Here is a 26,682-nt window from a genome sequence, read left to right as displayed (position 1 = left end):
AAGTGCATATTACTGGCAAACTTCTCTGGTGGTGTACACTTGTCACAAGCTGGTTGATAGTAGGACACATGCAGACCATGTGATTATATTCATAGTGTTAGCCTACCATTTTATATAATGGAGAGGCAACCTTTGGCCTTTCAGTTTTGCTGAACTACAGTATGCAGCATCTGACAGGACTGGGGGTGCAGTGTGTTCTATTTCTGTAACAGAGGGAACACAGAATTCTTCCTGTACTTGTGAAATCTGAGTATTTAGAAACGCCATGTTTATTAAACGTCTATTACAAACACAGGTCAATCTGATCCCAATAAACTGTGCTTGTGTTGCGTATAATTCTGCATATGCCTCTAATTTACAAATGCATATTATGTAATCAAATGGTGCAAGGGAATTATATTTTTAAACCGTCACTCTGGAGAAAGGGCACAATTTGGGTCCCCTGTCACTCTCTAAGTACAATAAGAAATAATATTATTTATAGAATTTTTCTCTCCCTATGTTTGCTGCATGATGAGATATAGGATTATTACTATCATCCCACTTTCCTACCACAGTGACTCTGCAGATTATGAACAAAATAAAATTATAACTGTGCACTGTTCAATTCAAAAGTTAAAAAATAGCTATTTTGCAATCAAATTACAAAATAATAAATAAAATCACAAGCAGCCTTTCTATATTAAAGGTACAAGCTGGTTGCACGTAAGTATTTATCCACCATTAATAACTTTTTCTTTTTACTATTATAAATACACATGTGCAACATGCAGGAACTGCCACTTACCATGACATCTATTTGGCAGTGAACAAAAAGGGGTAGGAGAATGATGGGCTGTAGGCAGCAACTGGTGTATGGCAAATGGAGAGATGTGGGCTGCCACTGACAGACGCTGAAAGGTTGCAGAAGGTGCTAGTTGTACACCTTATAATACATGCTGTCTCCTGAAAGTGGCTAAATACTCTGTTAGTGACATGATAAGTACATTATGCTTAAGCATGGCACATCTACTCTAGCATTTGTGATGTTAAGGAATGACACAGGGCTACTTAAATGATTTCTTGGAAGCTCTGCTATCCTGTACAGGTATGGGACCTGTTATCCAGAATGCTTGAGACCTGGGGGTTGCAGGAAAAGGGCACATTGTTTGGATCACCATACCTTAAATCTGCTGAAAGACATTTAAACATTAAATAAACCCAATAGGTTTTGCCTCCAATATGGATTCATGCAGCTTAGTTACCATCAAGTACATTTACTGTTTTATTATTACAGAGGGAAAGGGAAATCATTTTTAAAAATGTAAATTATTTGATTAAAATGCACTCGATGGGAGATGGCATTCAGAGCTTTCTTGATAACGGGTTTCAAGATAACAGATCCCATACCTGTATATATGTTAAAGCAAAGACAAAGAGCTTACATAATCAGAACTTTTATCCCACACAAGTAGATATGCTGTTAACTATTTACTGTTTGTCATGCTCTTTAAAAAACAGAACATGTCTAGTTTCTAGTGCTGAAAAAGCATAACTTATTGTACAGTATTTGGCAACAAAAAAGCTTGGGTTTCATACATTTTGCATGTTGAGAGGTGGTGCCACAATGGTGCAGAATCCAGGAAAGTAATGTCTTAGCTAAAGGTCAATATTTCCTTATTTTTAAGGAAATATTAAACAATACACTACTAAAAAATTAATCAATATCTACAATGTAAATAATGCATCTAATATTCACTAAGAGCACTGTAATTTAAAGTGACAGATCCCTGCAATGCTCTTTTGTAAAAACAATGCATTGTGGGTACCAAATATCGAAACTGAAGTTTTATTTGCAAAATAGATAAGATATATCTATGTATACTAGGAGAGAAAAAGGGAAAGAGACTGAGAGAGATCAATAACTGTATCATGCGTGTTATTCTGTATAATTATACAGGTATGGGACCTGTTATACAGAACACTCGGGACCTTGCAGTTACTGGATAAGGGATTTTCCGTAATTTAGAGATGATTTTTAAAAATTTGAATTATTTGCTTATAATGGAGTCTGTGGAAGATGGCCTTCCAGTAATTCAGAACTTTTTGGATAAAGGGTTTACAGATAAAATTACCTAAACAAAAAGACTGATATTTTTTGTTATTATTGTTTAAAAAAAAGTGCATCACAATTTCGTTATTTTTTGTTCTAAAAAAAGTTGATATTTCCTCATTTGCAATAAGGAATGAATGTCTCATAACAAATAGCTACATACTGGTCAACATCAAAAAATACAAGCAACACAATTTGAAGTACAGGTGTGGGACCCGTTGTTCAAAATGCTCAGGACCTGGGGTTTTCTGGATAAGGAGTCTTTCTGTAATTCAGATCTCCTACCATAAGTCTGCTAAAAAAATTATTTCACCTGTAACCAAACCCAATAGGATCGTTTTATTATTACAAAGAAAAAGGAAATCATTTTTAAAAATTTTAATTATTTGCTTATAATGGAGTCTCTGGGAGATGGGCTTTCCGTAATTCGGAACTTTCTGGATAATGGGTTTCCGGATAAGGGGTCCGATACCTGTACTAAACAACCAGTAACTGATGTTAACACTAAAAGGGAATTATGTCAGAGATAATAATTAATGTACTAAAAAGCAGTTATTTCTACTGCAGTTTTGTGAATCTAGGCCAAAGTGTCACAGCAAAAGTCTCCAATCTTTAGTCTCAAGGGCAAGCAGCAGGTTAATGCTGTGCATACTGACTTCTTTCAGCATTAATCTGAGCCAAAGTATTTGATGAATTATGTGCTAAATAGAGGAAAGCTGAAAATATTGACTATTGTCTATCTATGATGAATTCATTTGGGTTTCTGTGCAATCTGACTGCAAAGAATGTGACTTCACGTGTTTTCACGACTACGACACAATGCACAAGCATATTTCACATTTTAAAGAAATGCCATTTGCATATTTTTCTGATACTTATTAATAATGTAGCCACGCAAATGGTATATCAAGCCCTTACCTGCTCTAGCTACATGCTCAGAAATAAGTGGGAGAGACGAAGGGAGCAATGTCAGTGGCAGACGTTTAAGAATGTGATTCCAAGAAAATTCTAAGAAAAGGCAGGCACCAGCGGCCATATTTAAATGTGTAGCGTCTATATCTCTAGTGTCAAAGGCACATTCCAAGTGTGTCCAGAGTTCACTTTGAAAAGTGTGGACGTGTATATGTATTTATTACTTATGCTGATCTCCAGATTAACCCCTTGCTGCCCTCATTAAATGTACATTTTATAAAGGTGCTATGTAAACCTCCGGTAATGTAAAAGCAGTAAAAAGATTCAGCAGTTCCTGGAAAATGTTACGAGGGGGGACTGTGGGTTTTTTTTTATGCCTAAGGGTGATCATTGTGGCCCATACTATAGGGGCAGTTACCCATTCATAGGATCCACCTCACATGTACTAATTTAGTAAATGTACTGCATTTACTGTTTCATCCAACTGATTTTGGTGACTTTCAAAACATTGCACAGGTACAGGATCTATTATCTGGAATGCTTGGGCCCTGGGATTTTCTGGACAGCAGGTCTTTTCATAATTTGTCCTAAATAAGGCTACTGAAACATATAAATATTAAAATTATGCTTGCTTAGCTATCATCAGGTATAAGGTATAGGCACATTATTACATAGAAAAAGCAAATCTAAGAAAATAAAAAAATTGCTTATTTAAATATGACTCCATGGGAAATGGCTCATGGGTTTATTGGATAACAGATCCCATATCTTACATAGTTGCATAGGGTTGAAAAAAGAGTCCATATCTGTTTCCCTGTGGCCTAAAAAATGATATCCCTATTACTTTTGTGCTTTTTCAATTAATAATAAAATATAAATATCTCACATTAACAGGTTAATAAAGTGTTTTTTATTATTATTATTACAGGCATGGGTCTATTGTACAGAAGGCTGAGGACCTGGGGTTTCCCATGTTAGGGGTCTTTTTTTAATATGGAGTACTGTGCTTTAAGGCTGCAAAAACATAAAAAAATATTTCCTAATTAGCATGGATCCCTGCCAGTTTAATTATCTAGTACAAAGTACTAATAATTATATATTATAATTAGTATAGTCATAAAAAATTAAGACTTGCTCGTTTGAATAGGGTCCCATGGGAAATAGCAATGCCGTATTTCATAGCTTTCTGGATAACAGGTTTCTGCTTAAGAGAACCCATGCCTATTTTTAATAAAGGATAATGTAATTAGTGTATTTATTGTATGTGGATGCTGTTTCGGGAGCTCAAAGAGTAGTTGTTGCAGTGAGTTATGACAGCAGAAAAATAATGAAAATAGAGTAGAAAAATAATAGAAATAAAGTATAAAGTCAGAAAAAGGAATTAATAGGAACTGAAGGATAAATCCTCATTGGCAGGTGCATCTAATAAATGTTATATAACAATGCTTGGTAAATAGAGAAAACTTAGTAACTGAAGTTTTGCAACAATGTCTAACTTTCAGCCTGTTAAGAACTACAACACCCATCATTCTCTGCCAGCAGTAGTTCTGGCAACTGTAAATCAAACTAAAGAGGCCAAGATCTATGAACTTAGCAAAAAGTTTCTCCTTTGAGTGTGCCAACTCTCCTGCAGGAACCTTTAGTTATTGGCTGGAGGTGCAAAGGCCTAATATCTATTTCTTGTAGCGTTTGTATGCACGCAGGCAAAGATGCAATATTAATTAGGGCTCTCACTTACAAACACAAGCGTTAAAACCCCACAAGCAGTTCTGTTACAGTAAATAACAACTCGACGAAATCCGATCCTTGTACATCTTTCTTCTTTCCAAAAACGTACTTAAAAATTCTTTGCCTGCGCAGCCTGTCAGGTTTGCAGTGCTACATTAACTCCTCAACTGCTCATTGCCGTCCCTTTTGAACATATGGGCTACTCTCTGCTCTGCAGCTCAGCAGTGGCTCTAAGAGCCAGAGACCAGTAGCAAGTTATCTCCGTAACACACTGAGAAATACAGTTTGGTTTGTTCTTCTTAATCTCTTTCATTCTCTTATCAGCGTTAATCTACAGCAGTATTGACACTGCCGGCCTCCTCGAGATCTTGTCAAATACAATGGTAAAGTGCAAATTAATGAATGCACATAACTTGGCTGCAGATACTGAGCAAACAAAATACTTTTTTTTTACAGTAAATGAAAAATGAGGGAGAATAAATCTTCCTGCAGGCTGACAATTTTACAATGTATATATAGTGGCTTTACACTATAAAGCAAAGAAATAACAGAAGCTTAGCATTTTCCAGCACTTCTAAATCATTTTCTTTGCACTTGGTGTAACTTGTAGAAACACATGGTCTGGCTTTAAGAGATTTTTTAAAGCAATGCAAGAGAAAAAAAATGCAATAGGTACATTAAATTTACCAAACCAGTAGAACATGTTTTATGTAAATACAAGCCTTGGCCTGACAATTCGCATGGCAATATTTTTTATTCTTTGCTATGAACTTACTTACTTACTAACTTAGTAAACTAAGAGCTGGCAGAGAAACATAAATATAAGAAAGAGATGAGTTAGGTGCTGCTAGAGCAGGGAGACCACTATCAACCCAACTATGCCCTGTGTGCCAGATACGGGACAAGGTGATATTCTCAGGATACAGCATGCAAATAGGCTGCTACTTTCACCAACTGTTTTACTTGCAGAACAAAGTGACTTCCAGAAGCGGGACTTTGCGGGCCAGTTGGATAAATCATTAGCTCATCTCGCCCCCAAAATCCCGACTCCGAAACCACACTAGTCAGGCGTTGGTTATTAAACTGAGTGTCACAGAGATGAAAAGGTTATTTTCAAAGCTCCATCATTTGGTATCGATCAGGAAGAGCAATGCCCTCTAATGCATAATTCACAGCACTTTCTGAGAGGCAGACATGACTCCCAGATCTTTATTGCTTTTTCCACACATCAGATAGCTGCTGTATTTCATAGGCCAAAGCTGTGTCTTCCTTTAGCAACATAAAAAAAAACCATCATCAAACCCATATCTCAAAGGCACAAGGAGATCAGTTCCAGTTCTTTTCATGCCGCCTGATTTATACAAGGTGGTCATATCATAGCATCCTTATCTACATCTGCTAAATAAATGCATGCATTAAATATCAACAGGCTTCACTCCAGGCAGCATTTAGGACTTTGGTCACTCACAGAGTACATCAGCACTGGGATTGGGGGAGCAGAAATGAACGGTAGAGTTAACCGAAGCACAAGAGACATACAATTTGCTTTTTTTCCAAATGTAGCTGTCATCTCTCAGAATGTTAGCTTTGGCTTGCTTCACTGTATGGAGGCGCCTCGGCGCACAACCAAATCACTAACTGGCTGAAAAAAACTGAGGCAATATGAATGCTAGCGCAACCGCTAAGCAAACTGAACTATACGACATATACGGCTATCACGTTTTTTTTATATATATATATATATATAACTAGTTTTGTTGCTATAAAAATTAAGGATTTACTAAACAACTTGAGTATTTAAAGGGACTCGGAAGGGATTACTAAAGTATGAGAACTTTATATGACATAAAATGGGTATCAGCTGGCACAGAGACTGGAACATCTTTCCTACAGGCCACATAAGTGAATAAGCACCTCTTTTTTTGCCCATTTTTTAAGAGGTTAACTTGAAGTGAAGGAATAGAATATATATAACTTTTCTCTATCTTTATATGTTAATATAAATTATAATACTCTCTTAGCCCAGTCAATATATTTAATTAAGACATTCCCAAATAAATGCTAGCGTGGTATGTATAATTTGAGGCCTGCATAATCGTGAATAGAATTTCCTGATTTATCACATGGTGTGCTGGCCAGTGGAATTCCGTTTGCTGATTACACTAATCATTCTCTCGGATTCCAAGGTTCTTTCATTTTTTTCTCCCCCCCCCCAACATATTCAGTTTATCATCTGCAGTATTACACAGGAAAAAAGTCTGTCAATAAAGGGTGTGTAAGTGGGAAAATACCCACATGGCTGCAGGATTAGACAAAAACAGGAAAGTAAAAAGGTGAAGCTTAGAAAAAAAAAATACATTACTCATAAACTCTGATCAAAAGTCAATGTGTGTTGATATTGGCAGCGATACGTGGCCACTTTGATAACGGAAGCAAGGGCCTTTAACACATTAACCAGGACTATTTAAAGCACGGACTGCAATGTTCTAAACAGTTTGGATAAAATCAGAATGTACACTATATTAAACGTGGCTTGTTTTAGAAGTTACAATACTGTGCATTAAGTTGTTTTTCTTTTCCTTTCTCTAAATTTTATACAAGGATTTTTTCTTTATTTTTTTAAGCTTGTTCTTACCTTTGAGAACTAAACTAATGAAACTAGTTGTACCTGTATGTGCCCCAAATCGCTTTCTTCAAGGTGGCGACTGCATGTTCTATATTTTTGCTAACGCCCTTGAGACTTTTTTACATGTTTATCACATTTACATAGCTTGCAAAGCACTTATGCCTTCCTATATTCAACATAATCATTAAGTGGACCACCAAAAGTCATAGGGTCTCGCTGACAGCAAAGAGTTAAATATGATTATTTTTTTTTCTTGACTGGTATGCACTTAGGAAAGGCTGTTCCCTTGTAACTTTTCAAAGCAGCAGTAGCTATAACTGACATCATTCTACAACAGTAAATGAAGTGGCAAATACCTGTGTCAGCGCTCTGCATTATGCCTTGCAAGGTGCAAGTATATTATGCCGTAATTAAAAATAATATTCAAACAGAACTGAGCAGCAGAGGGAATCTGTTGCTGTTAACAGGCTGCCATGTACAACAGCAGACTGCAGCTGAATGTCAGACAGCGTCTATGGTAGCTCCATTGAGAGTACAGGTACTTAAAGTCTATTGTCTGCATACAAGCTTTCTTATTATCACAGCATTGTTGCTCTTGGATCTAATACTGCAGGAATAACCAGCCCCCTCTTTGTGTGACTATAAAATAATAAACTCCTGTACAGCAAGCAGCTGTCATTAAAGCTGATCATTAAGGGGTTTCCCCATTCTGCTGCACAGTTGTAACCCTCCCAGCCTTCCCACACCTGCACATCACCAGATCCAGGGGGGTCTCCCAGCAGCCATGCAATTGTGTGCCATGCGCTAGCTCCAGACATGCTGAGCACAGGCTGCTCCTTTCAGCTGCAGTCTGCACGGGATTTCTAGAAATCGCAAGACAAAAGCAAGGTAATGACTTACGAGCTGTGAGAATAGTGTATGTGGGAGAGCCCGGGCAGCAGCAGCAGCAGCACTGCTTGTCATTCCCCTGCTGGAGTAGGTTGATTCCTCAGCCCTCTGCTCCCTTCCCTTAGCGAATCCTGACTCATTACATAAAGATCACATTGCCAGGCTTCTGAAACATTTCTTCATCGTGCTCACGCCACAAGAGGCCACATCAGGGGTAACAAAAAAAATCCAGTGGTGACTGGTAAAGGAATCCAAAAAGTTAAAATAAAAATCACATGAAACCTTCAAACAGGATGCCAGCAGCAGTGAGAATCGTTAGCACCGGTGCCCTTTACTCTGCATTCTGAGCAGTGTTGCAAACCCAGGAGCTGCTGATTCAAAAGCATTTAAAGGAGGCTCCAGAGTTGGCTGCAAAAATGATCCTTAAAGTGGTTCTGAAAATGGAGCTGTGCTGAAGTCCAGATCCTGTGCAAATTATTTTCCTAGAAACTACCTCCAAATATAGTAACAGGGAAGGGGCATTCCTAGAAATTCGGGAGACGTCAGAATGAGTGAAGTTGTGTGCAATTCTGCTAACACCCTGTGGGGGGCCCCCCAGTGCCGGCTGCATACTCCAGCGTTGTGCAGAGACGTGCATTATATCTGGATCAGATCATGGTGACACTGGCAGCAGGGAACAGCATTTGGAATATACACTCTGGAGATTAGATCTGTGAGTTGTCTGGATTAAAGAAATCCAAGAAACTGCACAATATTAATTTATATTAAAAATTAATATTTATTTTGTAATTTTTAGAATATTTGCCTTTCACGAGGGTGTTAAAACTGTATAGCAAGTCACAGTATTGTCATTTCCAAGTGAGGGTTTGTCATGTATTAATAGCTTTATTAGAAAAAATAGCAGTTATTTTACATTATGGCACGAGTATACAGTATAACCACTAAAAGTAAAAATTAAGGAACTAAACTATAGGCAATAAGGAACATTCTGAGTGACTTTTACTCTAAAGTTTTAAGTTTTCCAATTTTGCAATTTACAGGTCTCTAGACACAAATAATAATAATTTATGCACCATTTTATTTATTTCTGTTCCAAGCCATTTATTGCCAGAAGACATAGGGGTATTTACACTTACATTACATTGTGCCCACTACTGTCATTTATAAGAATATATATGGACTGAAGACAAACAGTAGTGAGCATGGATAAGAGGCTGGGAGTCTGTCATGCTGGAGGAGGGGAGGGCAGGCATGGCTGGGGGGGGGGGGCAGGCAGCAGCCTACCCACCCGAGGCCACTAGCCATAAACAAAGAACGCAGCATTTGTAATAGCCAGGGAATTGACAAATAAGGGGATTAGGGATTATTAGCTGCCGTGCTGCCTGTTTGAATCAGGTCTAACCTTTTGTTTTCTTAGAACTGGGTTTGCAAATCAATGGAGATTGAGCAAATACCACCATAACTGCTGCAACCAAAAAGCAGTCTGCATCAAAGATACAAAGGAAGCCCATAGTGAAAAGAAAGCAGCCACTAGTTAAGGGGCAGGATCCACACTGAAGGCCCAGCAAATAGATATTCCCCTCCAAATATGTGGTCAGGTAATGGTCCTTGGCCTTTAAGGCTGACTTCTCTGCTTCCATACCAGCTTACAGGTTGCAGCAGCCCCTCCCTATTACTTTAACAAGGGTGCAGCCTTTTACCTTCCCATTCTGATTATTTTTACTCTAGCTGTCTATCATCTTCTGCCCCAACACCATTGCTAACTATCCCCTCCCCATTGCACCTTGCTGACCCAGGAAACTGACATTACACAAAAGCAATGACTCCACTACTCCAGAAGTGAAAGAACTTCCAGACCATTAGGAGTCAGTAGGCTGGAAGGGTTTGCACGGGGCCACAAGAGACAGGCCACCTTCCTTTGCTGCAATTCCTAAACAGTATGCATAAATGATAGTTGTTCCTTGCACCAACATTAATTTTAGTTTGGAGGAAAGGAGAAAATTGCTTCCCTCAGCACAGAGAAACACCAGGAACTTCAATGGGACAAAGAGATAAAATATAACCCTCACTCCTGAGCAATGGTCCATGCCAAAAAAGCTTTCTTTATCCTAACATAAATAGTGATTCTGACTGCAGCTTTTATAGCAGAACTCCCTCCCCTGGCAAAGAGGAGGATTACCATCAGTGCAGTTTCTCTCAACACAAATCAACAGTAAGGGCAAAAGTGCCACACAGGAAACATAGGTCTAAAACTAAAGAAAGCAGAGGGGAAAATAACAAATACCCATAGCAGCAGAGCAAACACTCGTACCTCACCCAAAATACCTGTCAACATGGGAGCACTCATACCAACCAGAATCATGATTTATCTAGTGGTTTAGATTCCAAAAATGGGGTCAAGACAAGCTAGTTAGTTCAAAACATACCAGACAAAACTAAGAGCTTAACATCTTCAAAGTGTCCCCAAAAACATTAAACCATTAGGTTCAGTAGATACATGTTCTGTGTGCAACACTTCAAAAGACTTTAAAACAGATTCAAGCTGGAAAACTTATAAATGTATAGCCATTAACCAGTCATGTTTTACAGCAAACAAAGGAATGGGCGAAAGGGGAGAAAATGGTAGGGCGGGTAGGTCATTTGATGAGTGGCTGAAAGGCTTCCTAGCATTGTTAGAGCATTGCTAGAGCAAAGCCCTGAACTATGCCTCAACATAGTTAAATAAGTTGACCTGATACATCACACATTTAAAAAACAGGGAAGCACCACCTGGGCAGAATATAATATATGGCATTCAGGAAGAAGCTTGAATAAAATGTGGCCGTTTATTTGCGACAAGGATATTGATATTTGGACAACTGTGGCGACCAAAACTAAGGACCATGGACATGTCACCACCAGAGGATTAAAAAATGTAAAGGGGGCAGGCAAGAATGAATGCTGGGCATATAATGATATAGGAAAAGCTGTTCATACTGTGGAGGTGGACACCAAGCCAAGAATAATAATGACGGCACAAATCACTAGGGGTGTTGGGGGCCTATCCATGGGATAACCAGTAAAGAAGATTATTCAGAGCGTGCAGAGGGTGGGCACCACAGGGCCAAAACTGGTAAAAGCAAGTGTCTTCCCTTAACATAGAGGAACACCAGAAACCATTATTAGACAAAGGGATTCAATGTAGACCACTCTCCTAAGCCGTGGTCCATGCCAAATAAACTTTCCTTTTTTGAAAAGAAAAAGGTAGTAACCCGGAAAAAAAAGTTTGTTTCAACCAAGCATTAGCAAAGGCACAGTTGCCAATAGTGCTAGGCAAGCTCAATTAATGATCATATTGATAGTTAACTATGTAGCATGCAGCACCAAAGATTTGCCAGTGCATTCAAAATTGCTAAAGATTATGGAAAGAGGTTTCTATTAGCAAAAGTAAATACCAAGCCAGCTTTCTATTTGCTACCTTAGCAAGCTGAAAGTTTCAAATACATGTGCCGTAATTTCAAAAACAAATATTACGCTGATAAATGCTTACCCATGGGCTGCGCAATTTCTTGCTTATATTTTAAAATATTCATTAGTGCACCCAACACATGGCATTATGAATCATGACATGATTGGCATCATGACTGGCATTTATTTCAATGCATTACAATGTTTCATGACATTTGTGCACACCCTGAGGTACAGCACTGTGTTGTGATGTCCCTCTGACACACACACATTGCTCAAGTTGGCTCTGAGTTCTCCTATATGTACCTAGGTTTTCTACTCTGATTGCTCCTCTGGTTTTGACTCTGTGTCTGATATTAACTTTACTTACTTGCTGCCTGCCCTGACTCATAGCTTGTTATTGACCTCAAATCTGCATAACCCTTGTCTGTACTACATGTTTGGATTTCTCACAGCTGTGATTTCCCAGCAGAAAGTTCCGGGGCCCAAAAAGGGTGTCAGTGAAGACCAGTGTTGGCAGGGGCCTCCAGCTTTACTCAAAGAAAGATCCTTCAAACAGTCCCAGGGCTCATGGTAACAGTTACCATTTCCATAGTAGTTCATAATGGTCTAAAAACATTTGATTGTTTTTGCAGAATTTCAATGTCTGTGTGTCAATGTGACTACAAAAACCTCTGTCCAACTGAAGGATTCAGCTTTTCACAGATGCATCAGGATCAGTGGGATTTGGTGCTTACTTGAAAGGTCAGCGGTGGACAGAAAGGTGGCCAAAGTCATAGAAGGTGATATAGAAATGTAACTTTGACTGAGTTTTCCCCATAACTCTAGAAGTAGAACAATAGGGCATTTAGCTACCAATAGTTCTACTACTAACAACTCTCTACTGGTCATTTAATATGAGCATGGGTTGCACCATTAAAAACCTTGCCTAAACTTTGCAACCAGTAATTACATTACAAAAACATATAAGGGCTTGTTTATGTCCGCAGATGCATTAGGCAATTTGTGCTTTTCCCTGCAATGATTTGCAACTGAAACCACTTTCATTACAGGTGCTTGCATTCTAAATGGATGGGCAAGGTAAGTAACAAAAGATGCTCAATTTAAAATGTATACTTGCACGCTATATTTGTTGTTCACAGCTGTTTTCATAATAGCCTTTTGCAGGGCCTTCAGGGTAAGTCAGCCAGTGGCAGAGTACTCAGGCCTTAACTCTAACAACGTTCTAGTTTCCGATACAACAGAAGTTGTAGCCACAAGGCAAAGATAGATCAAAGTGCAAAAGGTACAATGGAAGCTAACCACAATATAATTACTTCTTTACAGCAATCCACAAATATTTAGCCATCAGACCTCTATACACAAGGTCTAGCTAGATTTATTCCATTGGGACAGTTTTGTCTATAAAAGCAGCTGGCTTTCCCCTGGCATAATTTTGTACACATAACTTCAGGATAGGAGCCACCACAGTAGCAGCAGTCGCTGGCAAATCTGTTGCAGATATGAAGGCACTGGGTTCTTGTCAATCTGCAACATTTAAAATGTATATTTGAAGGGTTTTCTCTACTTCTTTCTGTAGCTGCTTCTTCACTGTAATTTCTTGGTGAATAACACCAGCATGTCTCCCTCTTAAGGTCCCCATACACGGGCAGATAGTAGCTGCCGATATCGGTCCCTTGGACCGATTCGGCAGCTTATCTGCCCGTGTAGGGGCAGAACCGAGGGGCCTGGCCGATATCTGGCTCGTTGATGCGGTCCCCGAACTCACTGCCCCATTGCAGTGTTTAGAATTCGATCGTTTGGCCCCAGGGCCAAACGATCGAATTCGCCTACATGCCCCCCGATATCGGCAACCCGTAGGTGGGGATATCGGGTGAAGATCCGCTTGCTTGGCGACATCGCCAAGCGAGCGGATCTTATAGTGTATGGGGGCCTTTAGTCTTACCATAATTAGCCTCCTAGGATCTGCAGGCTGTATTGCCTATATCTCAGATGTAACTTATGCAAGTTTATCTGCCTCCTACATAGTACGTTCCAGGATCCGATTCTGGTCTTGGTTTTAGCAGTGCTTCCTTAGGGCTTCCTTAAGGTGGCCATACACGAGCAGATCCGCTCGCTTGGCGATGTCGCCAAGCGAGCGGATCTTCCCCCGATATCCCCACCTACGGGTGGGCGATATCGGGGACCATTTAGGTAAAAAAAATAATAATCCGATCGTTTGGCCCTGGGGCCAGACGATCGGATTATGTGGGCGGCAATGGGGCAGTCGGATCGGGGACCGCATCAACGAGCCGATGCGGTCCCCGATCCGACCAGATTTTCTAACCTGGCCGATCGAGATCTGGCCAATTTCAGGCCAGATATCGGTCGGCCAGGCCGCTCTGCTCTCCCCATACACGGGCCGATTAGCTGCCGAATCGGTCCAAGGGACCGATATCGGCAGCTATAGTCGACCCGTGTATGGCCACCTTTAGTTGTAACAGTAGATTCCTTTTGGATTTCATGCAATTCATACTGTTTCTGTAACAAAGCTTTTTTTTAAGGGTGGTTAGGCCTGTGTCTAACCCCCAAACCTGAAGTAGGGGATGGATCACTTTTAGTCTGGTCTCTACTCTTTGATCTATTTGGCAAGGGTGGCCCTTTCACATGCATAAGCTCTAACCAGCATAGCACTGTTGGTCACAGAGACATGTAAGCCCTCCAAACACAACAAGGTAGCGGATCCATCTAAAGGGAGGGAATATATTGGTGCTTTAAAAATACATATTAATAATACTACTAATCATAATCATAATATATAATTAAGTAATCAATTATTATTATTATCACTCTTCCGTTGGAGTGTGAAAATTACAAAAAAGAAGGTGTGTAAGAAAACACTCCAGTAATTACATTAGAAAGCAAATACTTGCCAGCTCTGTTCTTTTTTATTCTATCTGGCAAAGGTTAGAGAACATTTGCCTTGCATTTTGTATTGGCAATTGCAGTTCCAGCTTCTCATAGTCCTTCCAAATTCCCTTTTACCACTTAAAATTAACATAACATAAATTAACTTTATTGTGCATTTAAGGGCCGTGACAGATGGGGAGATTAGTCGCCGCACCCGTCGGTGGGATGGCATACACAGCGCCGAAATCGCTGAAGTTTCCCCTCAAGGCAACTTCACGATTTCAGCAAATCGCCGTGCTACATATGCCATCACACCAGCGATTTACATTCTAGCCGGTGGGATGGCATTTTGGGGAGATTAGTTGCCCGCGACAAAGAAGACTAATCTCCCTGTCTGTAACAGCCGGGTGCAAGAGTTAAGAAAGAAGGGAAGTACAAGGTAATTTTTAAACGGAACTTTTCCTTTAACAGACGAATGTTTATACAATAACAGCTCTTTGCAACAACAATAAACAGGCAATTTAAACATTTGCAACATAAGGAAAGTAAAAATAAAATGTACATTTAACCTTGCAATCTATATGCAGCAGTAACATTACCTACTTACTTCCTATCAATGTAAAATGTATTCAAACAAAATCGATATGGAGCCCATTAGACAGAAGGAATGGCTTGGGGTAAAGTTGCTGGGAGATAGACTCCAGGCTTGTGATTGGTTTCTCCTGGAGACCCATAGTAATTAGTTACCTTTTCTATGCCTCACGCAACAGCCTTCAATTGCAAACTCTATGGGGCAAATGTTATCTGTTTGTATAAGATTCAGACAGACAGGTGACAGGCTTGCAGTATTTTAACACAATGGAAAATAAAAGAATAACCTGACAGGGCCTTACTAAAGGCATTTAATTGCAGGAAACAATATGTCTAAAATGCTGTTTCATTGCTTGCAATGTACAATCTAAATCATCATGGTTATTTAATTAAAGAACAGTAGTGTTTCTGTAGCAAGCACACCAGTTTTACCAGTGATGGGCAGCAGTACATTATATTTTAATTCCTTTAAAACAATTTCATTTTTTGGTGTTACAGTTCCTTTAAATCATTGTGTAAAATCAGAAGGTATTTTTGTGTAACTACATGATTAAAATAACATGAATAATTTACTTTGAAGGTAATCACACATTGCATTTGGGATGCTTTGTCACAATCTAACAATGATGGCAAACCTTCCTGTCTGTTATTGCCCTTGTGCATTAAGAGTTGGGACTCATCAGCTTCAGATTGCATCAATAAGAATAAGATTGGCCTCAAAATTTCACTATTGAATAGAGTATTATTATATAACGTTTCAGTATTGACTAGAGTTGTACCATGAAGAATTTTAAAGCTCACTACAACAAAATGGGTCAATAAAGTTTCCATGAACCAGTGTCCACCAATGCATTTAGTAAGAACCTCCAAATCCTGTCTCATTCCAGAAGATTTGCAAACAAATAAAACCAAGCCTCATTTTCTGTGTGTGCCCTGACCCTTTGGATCTAGGTAAGGGTGCTGTAAAAAACAAATGCCCCCAGAACCCATGGTAGGATAAATTCATTATCCTTTCATGTATAATACTCTAGAATGAATATCAGGATAAAAGCAGTGCCAATTATATTTTAAAAACCACCAGAAACCATGGCAGGGCACAGGGTTCAGAACTAGGGGTAGGCAAAATAGGCACATACCTTGGTGCAACAGTGGGGGGTGCTGGGCACAAACCCTCTAAAACGCAGACACTTTCAGTGATCCCATGCATTCTCCGGCTCATCAGCATGCGTGCACATGAGGGGGGTGGGGACATGCACTGGGGTGACGATTTAACTTGGGCCAGCCCTGGAAGGGCAAATGCAGTGCCAGTGTCATGTATTATACCCTCAGAACACAAAGTAGGATAACTGCAGTGGCAATTGAATGTAGAATACCTTAAAACACAAGGTATCACAATAACAGTGATCCCCACCAGTGGCTTATGAGCAACATGTTGTTCACCAATCCCTTTGATGCTGCTTCCAGTGACCTCAAACCAGTTGATTATTTTTACGTTTATGACTTGGTAGACATAAAGACCATCCGTACTACCAAACAGGGCCTCCTATAGTTTGCCAGTCCACATTGGGCTATAAAATAAACAATCACAGCTCTTATTGCTCACCCCTAACAATTTTTTCATGCTTGCGTTGCACTATAACTTTTTTAATATCTATACATGGTTTACCAGGTAAAAAAGTTTGGGGACCCCTGCTCTATAATATAATTTCAGTGCCAGTGCCATATATTATACACCTAAAAACACACATAAATTCAGTACAGATTTAATGCATAATACACAAGGAATACATCACAGCTTTAATACAGTTAGAAATTTCATATAGTAGACTCTAAGAACACATTTTAAGATTAATGCAAACTATCAAATAACTGTCAAGTTTACCACCCAGGGAAAAACTGGCGACAGACACCATTGTGCTTTATGTAGTTGCCGCCCCTGCTCATTCTTTCCTGCTCTGTGCTGTACACATTTCGCACACTCCTGACAGCAGCAAATAGGAGTAGAACTGTTGCTTGTGTTTGTAACTGGCAGACTGGGGAAGCTCCTTATCAAGGAGACTTAATAAGCACTTTTGTCACTGCTCTTCTGTTTAGCAAAGGGGTTGCTTATTTTTCATGTGATATTTTATTCTGGCACAGAATATTCTGGAATTAAATAAAACAAAAAATGAAAATAAACAAAAAAGCCACAGAAATAGTGATATTACTAAATATACATTGTGTTTAGTAAACCTGTGAAATTTAGAAGGAGGCTTAAAGAGGTAGAATACCCACTTGTTCAACCTGAGTTCAGTAACTAGGGCTTATGCTGAACACACTTATTGCCTATTGTTTTAATCATGAAAAATCTTTAATTTTTGTTATTTCTTGAGCTAAATACAGCAAACATGGAAACTCCATGGCTACTCCATGTCTGGTCCTTGCAATTAGATTAGATTATTTTTTTCTATTAGCAGGAGTCCATTATGCATAATAGATATTATTGGTAATCTAAGGATTATCTACCTCAAGGACCAAATATGATTTAGCATAAAGCTATCTATGTTTGGCTGAAGAAATGACAAAAAACATAGATTTTCTGTATTTAAAACAATAGGCACAAGGTATGTTCAGCACAAGCCCTGCTCATTCTACTTATGTTAAACAAGTTGGTATACTGCCCCTTTAAACAATATACAGCTGCACCCAGTGTTGGGGAGAGCCCAGTTCTGGTCCCAGGAATTTAATGTTGTTGCAACCCCCACAGCTCCCTAGCTGTCTGCTAACAGGGCATCGTCTGAACGTTGCTGCAACATGATAGGGGTGTGACCTAATTTTCCCAAAATATAACATTTGCTGTACCTATATACCTCAGATTTAAGTTAAGAACAAGCCAGCCCTACCTTAGACAGTGCTGGTATTATGGGGTGAAAGCAGCAGTGACAATACCATGCCTCACTTTTGATGGGGCCCTGTAAATCAGAGGTTTTATGCAGAGGTAAAGGGAAAAAAAACCCTGTATCTTTCCACAGATTTATTTCTTTTTTGGTAAAGAGCAGAATCTGTGGGGTGGGAGTATGTAATAATTGGCATTTTATGCTACAGTCACAGAATTCTGGCTTTCTCCATAGGTACCATTGTAGGTATGTTTAAAAAGAATCTAACAGTGTACATACTGTATATACCATGTGATTCAAACCCAACATAAACACACACACACGTTACAAAAATAAATAAGTCACCCCTACTTTAACTTCTCCAGCAGAACAAACTGTGGATAAACTTTGCTCAAGGCAGTAAAACATACTGGTAACTTGTGACGCCAGGATAAACAGCCACATGTTATGGTGCCTATCAGGTGAGGAAAGCACAACATACAACTGCTTGCGATTGTCATCTGACTGTGTACATCCCCAGGCTGTTTAGAACAGTTCATAATAACACTAGGCTGGAAAGGGCTCAAAGTGTCAAAGTTTATTTTTCCCATCTCATCAAATAAATGCTGCTTGGTTAAAGGTCTTAGGGGTCTGGAGTTGATCATTCAATAAGCAGGCTAATACCACAAACGGTTTTAAACATATATAGTTATTCTCTTCACATTTAAAGGGACACTATACCCCTTGTTCAACTTGATTTCAATGAATAGGGTTTGTACGGAACATATTTTTACTTGATTTAATACTGCTCCATGTTTGGTCCTTGCAAGGTAGATAATTATATAAGCAGTGTACAATCCCCTCCCCTTCAATTGTTGTTGTAACTGTTTTTAAGCAGATATCCTTTATGCAGAGGGATTATACAGTATATATATATACATTGGTTATCTAATCTAATAATACAGCTGATATTCTAATTTTGCAAGGACCAAACATGGAGTAGCTTCAGTTTCTCTGTTTGCCCCTTTTAGGGCTCTGGCACACAGGGAGATTAGTCGCCCGCAACAAATCTCCCTGTTCGCGGGCGACTAATCTCCCCGAATTGCCATCCCACAGGCGAAAATGTAAGTCGCCGGTGGGATGCCACACGCTGCGCAGGCGATTTCAGCAAATCGCCAAAGTTGCCTCGCGAGGCATTCTCGGCGATTTGCCGAAATCGCGCCGCCGCGTCATCCCACTGGTGACTTTGTCGCAGGCGACTAATCTTCCCGTATGCCAGAGCCCTTAAGATACAAGACACAGCAAAAACCATAGATTTTTAGTGATTAAAACAATTGACAAAAAGTATGTTCAGCACAAGCCCTTTTCATTCAACTCTTGTTGAACAAGGGGTATACTATTTCTATAAGCACCTAAAAATGAGCCCTGATGCTATTATGACCTAGACTTAAAGGAGAAGGAAAGGCAAAGTCACTTGGGGGTGCCAAAATGTTAGGCACCCCCAAGTGACTAGAATTGCCTACCTTTTCCCCAGGGCTGGTGCCCCTGTACAGAGAGAACAGCACCAGCCCGGGGTAGCTGTAGCGCTTCCTCCTTCCGTCTTCACGAGCGCGCGCATGCGCAGTAGAGTGAAAAGCCGAACTTTAACAGAGAAGTCGGCTTTTCACTCTACTGCGCATGCGCCTATTGTCTAGTCGCAGCGTAACGAAGCCGGAAGGAGGAAGCGCATCGCTACAGCTACCCCGGGCTGGTGCTGTTTTCTCCTAACAGGGGCACCAGCCCGGGGTACAAGGTAAGCGATTAAAGTCACTTGGGGGTGCCTAACATTTTAGCACCCCCCAAGTGACTTAGCCTTTCCTTCTCCTTTAAGATGTCTATACATATATATATATGTACACAAAGGTGTCTACTAATCCCACCCTGCAAATGGCAGGTATAATAGAAATATAGTTTATTTGAGTTGGAAAAAAGACAACAGTCCATTGAAAGTGTCTGAAAATTTTAAATGATGATGCACCATGTCGGAATACTGGCAGATGAGAAAGTAAAGTGAAGCTGCAGTTCCTTTTCACTTCCTACAGTTCCCATTGTTTAGACTATCGAATTAAACAATTGGCAGGTGACCATAAACCTATGGTATATAGCCATTCATACGATTAAATGTATTATCTTTCAGGTATTTACAACTGTATTGTCATGTTTTATTGGTTGCCTCTTGGTGGTTTTCTATGTAAAAGAATATCTTGCTATCCGCCTATAGTATTCTCTATCATCTACATAAACAGTTTTTATGTTTCCTTTCATGTGCCAACTTTGCTAGACAATTCTCTGTACTGTTCAATTACTTTGCCTCAAATAAAGTTAAAAACTGCATTCTGCTGCACACAATAACTCCAAATCCTTCTCAGTGAAGGGAACCCCCTAACATAACCCCATTTAGGGTATAAGTAGCATTCATGTATATTTTCCTCAAGTGGCCAATGTTAAACAGCATTGTCAGTTTGCTACCAAGTTCTCCAATTAATTAAAATCTCTCTACAAACTGGAAACATCTTGTATGGAGGGGATTGTTCTGCACATTTTAATGCCATTAGCAAACACCAGGGCAGTACTTACAATGCCAACCTCAAGGTAATTTATAAACACCTTAAAAACAAAGGACCAAGGCCAGACCACTAACAACACTAGTCCAATTAGAAAATGGTCCATTGATCATTCTTTTTAACCCCTCAGTTTTCTATACAAGTAGAAATTTAATTTTCAAGGCCAATGTTACTTTATTTAATCCATAACCTTCTTTGAGGTACTGTATTATATGCTTTAGAAAATCTAAGTAGATCATTTCTACTGAAATATCATCTTATTGCCATATTGAGTTAAATGCAGCATTGGACTGGGGGATGCAGGGCCCACTAGGGCCCCCACCTCGGCCTTCACAAACCTCCCCTCAGGGCCCACCTGTCCAGCCCGTGTCGCGGGAGGGAGGCGGAGGATCGGTGGAGTGCCCTGCGGTGGCCCAGTCTGGCCCTGGTTAAATGCATATAAAAATATTAAAATTATATTATGTGATGGAAATTTCTACTGCTCCACTATCTTGGGATTATATTTAGTGCATGTATTAATGCAGTGATTCTTATTGTTCTTATATTTGCCACTGAAGATTCTAGAACATTTTGCCTTAGTAACATTATGGTGAACCTGAATAACTGCATTTTCCACTCCTGAACATGATTATGATGAATATTCTAGCCTCACTTCTTTTCATGATATTTCATGGTGTCTTCTGCTGTTCTACAGACATGTGTATGTACTCTTCCTGGGACTATGTTATTCTGTTAGTCATTACATCTGCCTACTTTTCCATGTAAGCAGATTCATCAATACCAGCACAGAGGTGAATAATAGGTGTCTCTCTTTTGCCATTTCCTTGTTATTTAATTATGAACATTTAACCAAGTTAAATCTAAACATTTTGGTGGACCCTTCTTTACAATGTCTGTACGGTCGTAATTTTCAAGGAGGATATTGTGTAAGGTAGGCAGAACTTCAAGGGCTACATTCCACTAGTGAAAGGTGGACCTGATTTGCAGGAATGTGGCCCAGTGTTTGTGAAACTGCATTCTACCAAAGTAGAAACTGCATTTCAAAGCAAATTCCATGTGAACACTTGTCAAAGTGTAGTTGTATACTATTTACATATATTAAATTAGGTCGACATATGAAGACTTGCTACAAACAGGTCCTTGTGTTTCCTATTAACAAATTACCAAGTTACAATGAATTGTGTTATTCTGCTTTCTGTGCTATCAAATCTACTACCTAAACCAAAAGCAGATGTCCTCCTACCTGCACCATAAGATGCTCCTTTTTCTACTGCCAGAGAAATAAAAATGCATTTCATACAAATGGGGTACACAGAAACAGTTAGGTACAGTGAGCACCCACACAGCTGGATTATGCAATGTATTTTCCCTTGTCTTCTATATGATAATGCTAGTATATGGCCTCTGCAGAGAGCTCTGTGTTTCTTGGAAAATGCTGGATTAACTTTCAGTATTATGGCCTTTTCACTGTGGTCTCAAAGTTCACTTTTATTAAAAAAACAAAAAAAAAAACTGTAAGGGCTCTTCTAGAGAATGCAGAACAAATCTGGTCTCCAGGACTCAAAATTGCTTCATGGATCTACAGCAGTGCTGTCCAACTTCTGTTGTAGCGAGGGCCGGAATTTTTCCGACCTACGTGGTGGAGGGCCGATAATGGAAGCCAGTTTTGACCACTCCCCTTTTTGAAACCGCACCCACTTAAAACCACACCCATGTTATCACATGACCATACCCATATTAATGGTTGTAGTACAGCAAAAACCTGCCATACTCTGCCGCCCTACCCTGCCTGTGTGTGTGCCATACTCTGCCTGCCCTACCCTGCCTGTGTGTGCCATACTCTGCCTTCCCTACCCTGCCTGCGTGTGCCATACTTTCACTGTGTGTGCCATTCTTGGCTGGTTTGTGCCAAACTTGGCCTGTGTGTGCCATACTCTGCCTGCCCTACCCTGCCTGTGTGTGCCATACTTTGCTTACCCTATGCTGCCTGTGTGTATGGCACACACAGGCAGCCTACAGTGACACAATGCTGGCACTGCTCCTACAGTCTGCACAATAACTATATATTAAAAAAACTTTTTAATTGCAGTACCACCTCAGTATATGTTCTTTTTGTAGTGTGCAGGGATTATTTGTGGGTTTCTACTGCTCCTGAGGTGTGAACAGGGGAACAATGGGGGTGATTACAGCCTGAGCCTGAGGTGTGAACACTGCAGGGGGTGAACAATGCAGAGATTAAAAGGTGTGAACAAAACATTTTTAAACAATACAGCCTGAATCTGAGGTGAGAACCATGCAGGGGGCCAGTTAATCACAGTACTGTTACAATTTAAAGCTTACATAAGAGTAAGCCATCAAAGCAGCCAGACAGGTGGGGGGCCACACAGAGGGGGGTCGCGGGCCGCATGCCGCTACAGTATATAAGCTCTGGAGCTAAATATTTAGATTGTTTTCCAGTTACCTTGGATCAGCACCACTAATATCAATGTTTATACTTCTTATTTAGGACTTGTGCAGAAGGAACCGCACACTGTTTCTGCTCACTGCATTGTCTCAGTCCAAGTGAAATACCAAGTATTAGTTACCTTCAGGCAAGAAATGGCAATCTGTGTGTTCTGGCAAATGCCAGAGGGGCTTCTATCATATGATATAGACCAGGGGCGTCAACCTCAATCACATAAGGGGGTCGAAATCTAAAACACAGGCTAAGTCGCGGGCCAAATTTTTTATTAATATACTTAGTAGGATACTAAGGGGTATATTTATCACAATGTGTAAAAAGTGGAGTAAGACATTACTGGTGATGTTGCTCATAGCAGCCAATAGATGCTGCTATTGAAATCTGATTACTGATTGGATGCCTTGGGCAACATTACTTGTAATGCTTCACTCCAATTTTTACACAGCATGATAAATATACCACTTAGTCTTAGTTACTATGTGAGGAAAATAGAAATTGATCAGGCTGGATGGTAAGACACACTCACCAAGGGCCACATAAAACAGCCAGGGAGGCCGGATTTGGCATAAATGCCATAGACAGTCACTATTTATTGGGCCTGTGGTGCTGTTTGGGCCTCTGTGTACTTGGAATGCCAGAGTCTATTTTGACTGTTAATGCAGACCTGGTTACCTTATTTGGTTATCTTTATCGCTGCCTTTTTGCTAGGACCCACTAATTAATCAGAGACACTCTGCAAAAAAACATAGAAAGCTACTGCTCTCAACATTCAGGCTACTTTGGAGGCAATAAAAGAGCTAAATGTTTTCCAAGAACATACTAAAAATAGTGCAAGTATCATTTCAGCACTAAATATATATTATAGGATTGCAGTAGAAAAAAAAAAGGCTTAGAACTTCTAACCTATAAACCCCTCCTATACAAAGAACAACATGTAAGTGGATGAGTTGTATATTAATAATAATTTAATCATTCAATTCACATGCTCACCAGGAAAACAAGTGGGGGGGCAGTCTGTCTATTTTGCAATTTAATCTGCCTAAACTAATATAAAATCTAGTTTATGTTTATAATATATTTTTCTCTTGCTTTGTGTGCAGGTTTCTTTTATTTTGCTGCAAGAAAAACTTTCAAAATTTCAAAGCAATGGTTTTAGCTACTAAATGTTCTGTATCAAATTACATTGTCATCTGATAAATACAGTATTTGGCTTTGAATAAAAAGTTTCACCAAGTTTCTTTTTTAAATTTTCTTTTCATTAGTATGAAGTAAGAACAGCCATCACTTCCATTATCAGAAAGTTCATATGTAGGACAGCTTTGAGAGCAAAGATACTAATGGGGCACTAGGGGCCTGTCAGTTTAGCGCTTCCATCTACAGCCCCCCTGCTTGTCACCCGGCAACTGACCTCAGCCGCCTGTCATATTCTAAAATCTGAAATATGGAAGGAACTTGATCAAAGCAAGCCATGTGGGGAGTAAGAAAATGTGTTCTCTTATTCAGTATCAATAAGGCGTGTATGCTGAGCAGTACGAGTTGTTCCCTCACAAGCCTACTTCATATTTCTCTTTCTTTAGCCTGCAGTTGGCTTCTAACCATCTCTTAATTAAGCATGGCAAAGGTCAGGCACATTTTTCAGGGTCAAGAGGTTGGCGCAGGCAGCAGTGACACAGAAAACAAGTCGTAGTACTTTCTCCCAGAGGCCGTCAAATTGTCATCATTTTAATAGAGTGATTTTTTTATTTTTTTTGCAAGGTATTAAAGGCATTGCATTGAGATGTGTTAAGTAAGTGCTTGATCTTGTTAAAGTAAGTGACTTTATATTATAAATATCACTGAAATGAAAATAAAAAAATTATTATACAGTATGATCTGTATTTATAGTTCTCTGTTCATATTGTCATTGAACTGAACAACTAGGTAGAGAAACGACCCTTGGCTTGCTTTCAGTCAGCATTAGGTTTGATTTGTCTATTGCTGTTATAACAATGACATTAAGGGGCAGATTTACAACTTTTTTGGTGTCAAAAAAATAAAATAACATTGCAGATTTTTTTTTTTTTTATTATAAATACAAGGATACGGTACAATGAACACTGCATATAGTAATAGATACTGTTGTTACCTAAAATATTTACTTTTATAGGGCAGTAATATGGCATCTATCAATTTCAGGCAGAATTGGAAGGGAAGCTAATGGTACACTATAGGATTTGGAACCAAAGTCATGGTTAAGTTAAATATCATATTTTTCTTTATGGTACCCATTTCCTTGTCTATATGTAGCAGTTATGTGTGTTTCTTTTCTTACAGGATATTTGTATATAGTGTACCAGCAGGCTGATCAAACACCCATGCAAGGATATTTTTGAGGGGGTAGAGGAATATAATTAAGAACATAATGTAAGTCAGATATATAAGTAGCTCAAATCATTCACTGGCAAGAGAATACTCAAGAGATACTGACATGCAAAATTAAACTGTTTGCAAAATATAACATAACATTATTTTTGCATGAGCTTTCTATTTCTGCTATAAGGGCTCTGGCACATGGGACGACAAATCTCCCTGTTCGCGGGCCTTGCCTTGAGAGTACACTTGATGTAACCTGTGCCTTTCCTCCTTTGTTCTAGCTTTAATGGAAGCCCCCTGCCGTTTCTGCAGCAAACACACAAGTCTTACCACTTCAAGGCAACACTGCATTATATTTGAATTACTTTGATGGGCTTTAATTTTTTGGCGTTACTGCTCCTTTAAAGGAGAAGGAAAGGCTAAGTCACTTGGGGGTGCCAAAATGTTAGGCACCCCCAAGTGACTTAGAGCGCCTACCTTGTACCCCGGGCTGGTGCCCCTGTACGGAGGGAACAGCACCAGCCCGGGGCACCTGTAGACACCGCTTCCTCCTTCCTTTGCGCGCTGCCGGCGAAATCCGCCGGCCGGCGCATGCGCAGTAGAGTGAAAAGCCGACTTTAATGTTTAAGTTCGGCTTTTCACTCTACTGCGCATGCGCGCGCAAGCGAGGAGGAAGGAGGAAGCGCCGGCAGCTACCCCGGGCTGGTGCTGTTCCCTCCGTACAGGGGCACCAGCCCGGGGTACAAGGTAAGCGTTCTAAGTCACTTGGGGGTGCCTAACATTTTGGCACCCCCAAGTGACTTAGCCTTTCCTTCTCCTTTAATAGGGCATGGGAGTACCCAAGCTATTCTAGTGTTAGTGCACTTTGGTATAAAATCTGTGGGTCTCTAGAGGAAGAATGTCCCACTCTTTCTCTACAAGTAACCTTTTAGTTGTTTATTTTAGTGTAAAATAATCATTTTGTCACTTTAGTAGGATCTATAAGATTCTCATCTGGGATGTAATTAGATAAGTGGTATGATCATAGCCTATGCTTTACAAAGGTTTGTAGTTCACAAAACAAATCACTATGCACTCATGCCTTGTGGATGCAGCCATTGCCATACTGCAAGGTTAAAATATTTTAACCTATTAAAGTATTGTTATTACAGTTGTCCTTTCAAATTGCTTTATATTTACCATGCTCTGTAAGAGGGTGTGTAATCAAAATCACAGATACTACAATTGCAACCATAATA

General features: G+C 39.7%; 1 long non-coding RNA gene and 1 other non-coding gene across 2 annotated transcripts in view; both read right to left on the bottom strand.

Annotated features, from left to right (window-relative positions):
• Positions 1-8,681, bottom strand: part of LOC116407672 — a 53,152-nt gene extending 44,471 nt beyond the window's left edge. The window contains exon 1 of the long non-coding RNA XR_004220490.1: positions 8,259-8,681. This is a non-coding gene — a long non-coding RNA (uncharacterized LOC116407672). The remainder of the gene's footprint in view (positions 1-8,258) is intronic.
• On the bottom strand, positions 5,709-5,791 carry mir193 (microRNA mir-193). The gene has a single exon (NR_049600.1). It is a non-coding gene; the product is annotated as a microRNA mir-193 (primary transcript).
• Positions 8,682-26,682: the final 18,001 nt, after the last annotated feature.

Source organism: Xenopus tropicalis, chromosome 9, assembly GCF_000004195.4.
Source record: "Xenopus tropicalis strain Nigerian chromosome 9, UCB_Xtro_10.0, whole genome shotgun sequence".
Lineage (NCBI taxonomy): Eukaryota > Metazoa > Chordata > Amphibia > Anura > Pipidae > Xenopus > Xenopus tropicalis.
Note: the sequence above shows the minus strand (reverse complement) of the source record. Positions and strands in the feature narration are given on the sequence as shown.